The following is a 3,769-nucleotide window of genomic DNA, read 5'->3' on the forward strand; positions in this document are numbered from 1 at the left end:
ACGGTCCAAATTCTAAGACTTAAGCTCTCATTTAGGGACTAAGTGTCCCAAAACACTCTGAAACTCAAAACTAATTATCCCGGCAAGTTACAATAGCAGAATTAGATATGGGGAAAGCAGTTAATAAGGGTTCGGGGATCTAACGCTTAAAACGACCGGCCGGGTCGTTACATCGAGGTGTTGGAGGATTCATCCAGAACTAATGGAGAATAGGAAGATAATCGGAAATAATGATGCACATAATTAGGTAATCGGAAATAATGACGTACACATGAAGAAACCATGTTAATTTCTGGTGGAAGCTCCCTAAGGTTATAAATGTTAGTCCCGCCAATATTGCTGTATTTGTAAATAATAATTCTGCAAAATATAAGTTATCGTAATGAAACAGTAATTAATTCCATCCCACTGAATTCACAGTGTTTCCTTAAGGAATTTAATCCCCTCCTAGTACCCAAGGTAATGGATTATTTCCTCCCAGGATAGAATGAATCACACACTCGTGTAGCGGTACTTCAAACCCCAGTGTTTCAGCGAACACAAAGTTCGGTAGCAAATCACACTTACAGTTGCTTTGTTTGAAGTTAAAACAATGCAGAACAAAGGAGTAGAAACTCAGAAAATCGTACGGAAATGCTGAGAGGAAGGAGTGCAATGTATAGCCAAAGTTGAGCGTTTTTCAGTTTTGTTGGTGTTTTTTCGTTTTTCGTTCGTGTCTTTCTTCAACAGCTGCTGCACATATATATAGCAGCCAGCTTTGAAGATGAACGACCCTCCATCCTCCATGGTGGAGCATGCACTAGCTTGTTTGTGGAGCAAGTACTTGGCCATGGTGGGAAGAGCATTAGGCGGCTGCTATTGTAGCTGGTGGTCAATACACGGATTGAAAAATATCCGTTACAAATGCGGATAATCTTACGTTAATATTTACTATTAACAAATAAATTTGGTCCAAAAAATTAATCAATCAATCGATCATTTGACCAAATCCAAATCCAAATCCAAATCCGAATCCGAAGCCGTAACCGTAGCCGTAGCCGAAGCTGAGCCGAGCGACGACGACGACGACGGTGCGAGGCTTGCTTTCTTCTTAACTCTTTAAAAGCTATAAGAAGAGCAATTATATATATACCCACCAAAAATCTTTTCTTCTTCCAATATGGGACAATGTCTCATTGTCAAGAGGGGAAAACTTAAAATTTTACTCAAAAAATTTCATTTTCCCTCCATTTCCCATTCACCCTCATTTTAAGACTATTTCATCTTAAATAACAAAAACCTCAACAATCCCCCACATGAATGGGGAATGGCTATATCACGGAAGTATGCATGGAAAAACTGTGTGATTTGCAAGCAAGGATTAATCGCATCTGGATAAGTAGGTTTCCCTTTGAACTTTTCGTAGTGAACTTATGTCGGATATACTCGGTCAATCGGTAGATTTGATATCTTTGAACCGTCGATCTTTGGTGTATACCTAGACAACCATAAGTCACACAATCAACCCTTAACAGTCTTTGGTTCTCATTGTTGTGTTCGTTTCAGCCATGAACACCGCCTGGTTTCATAAGTGCGTAGAGAACTGGCCTTACAAAGTTCTCCTTGAAGCGGCTAACACTTCACACTTACATAGGTGATTCCTAAATGTGTCATCCTGTAGATACACTATTTGATATACCCCGTATCAAATTTAGAAATCATTAAAAAGCCTTAATGCTTTATCCTTTGTACTGAACATTGTCTCATCATGAGAACGGACTAAAATTTTATTGACAATGTTGAACCGTCATTAATGACTTTGTTTGATCTCCTTGAACCTAGATCTTGGGATCTCCAGTCTTCTAGGTAGAGTTACCGCCACAATGACTTGTTCTCGGCCATAGCCCCATTCCCCTTGATGATTTCTCAACTACCTCTCTAGTTAGGCCTTTTGTAAGTGGATCCGACACATTATCACTTGACTTTACATAGTCAATCGTGATAATTCCTCTAGAGAGTAATTGCCTATCGGTTTTATGTCTTCGTCGTATATGACGAGATTTACCGTTATACATAATGCTCCCAGCCCTTCCAATTGCCGCTTGACTATCACAATGCATGCATATTGGTGCCAACGGTTTGGGCCAAAATGGAATGTCTTCCAAGAAATTCCGGAGCCATTCAGCTTCTTCACCGGCTTTATCTAAGGCTATGAATTCAGCCTCCATTGTAGAGCGGGCAATACATATTTGTTTGGACGACTTCCAAGATACCGCTCCTCCACCAATAGTGAATACATATCCACTCGTGAACTTAGAATCAGTTGAACCGGTGATCCAATTTGCATCACAGTATCCCTCAATCACCGCAGGGAATTTACTGTAGTGCAAGTCAAAGTTCTGGGTATGTTCTAAATATCCCAAAACTCGTTTCATTGCCATCCAATGAGATTGGCCTGGATTGCTCGTATATCGACTCAGTTTACTTATAGCACAAGCTATATCTGGTCGTGTACAATTCATGATATACATTAAGCATCCCAACACACGAACATAATCCAATTGTGATATGCTTTGGCCTTTATTCTTTGCTAATGCAAGATTCACGTCAATTGGAGTCTTTGCAACTTTAAAGCCCAAGTGCTTGAATTTTTCAAGTACTGTCTTAATATAATGAGATTGTGATAATGCCAGACCTTGAGGAGTCTTATGGATCTTAATTCCCAGAATTAAATCAGCAACTCCCAAGTCTTTCATATCAAACTTGCTATTGAGCATACGCTTAGTAGCATTTATGTTGGCAATGTCATTACTCATTATCAGCATATCATCCACATATAGGCAAACAATGACTATGTGATTTGGAACATTTTTAATGTACACACATTTATCACATTCATTTATCTTAAAACCATTTGACAACATTGTTTGATCAAATTTCGCATGCCATTGTTTGGTTGCTTGTTTTAGTCCGTAAAGAGACTTAACAAGTCTACATACCTTCTTTTCTTTACCTGGAACCACAAACCCTTCAGGTTGTTCCATGTAAATTTCTTCCTCCAACTCTCCATTTAAGAAGGCCGTCTTAACATCCATTTGATGAATTTCAAGACCATACACTGCAGCTAATGCTACTAACATCCGTATAGACGTAATTTTGTAACTGAGAGTATGTATCAAAGTAGTCTAGACCTTCTCGTTGTCTATACCCTTTGACTACGAGTCTTGCCTTGAATTTATCAATAGTGCCATCATCTTTGATTTTTCTCTTAAAAATCCATTTAGAACCCAAAGGTTTATTTTCAGGAGGAAGATCAACCAATTCCCATGTATGGTTGTTCAATATGGATTCTATTTCACTATTGACTGCCTCTTTCCAAAACAATGATTCCGAAGAAGTCATAGCTTCTTTAAATGTTTGAGGCTCATTCTCCAATAAGAAAGTCACAAAATCTGGTCCAAATGAAGTAGACGTTCTTTGACATTTACTACGTCTTGGATCCTCCTGATTACATGTACTTTCTTTTGTTTCTTCCCGAGGTCGTTTAGATCCTTCACCAAACGACTCACATTCCTTTTTATACGGATATATATTTTCAAAGAACTCAGCATTATCTGATTCTATAACCGTATTATTATGAATGTCGGGATTTTTTGATTTATGAACCAGAAATCGATATGCTTTACTATTTGTCGCATATCCTATGAAAACACAATCAACGTTTTTCGGTCCTATCTTTACCCTTTTAGGTTTAGGAACTTGCACTTTTGCCAAACACCCTCATACTTTA

This window comes from Nicotiana tabacum, chromosome 24, assembly GCF_000715075.1.
Source record: "Nicotiana tabacum cultivar K326 chromosome 24, ASM71507v2, whole genome shotgun sequence".
Classification (NCBI taxonomy): Eukaryota; Viridiplantae; Streptophyta; class Magnoliopsida; order Solanales; family Solanaceae; genus Nicotiana; species Nicotiana tabacum.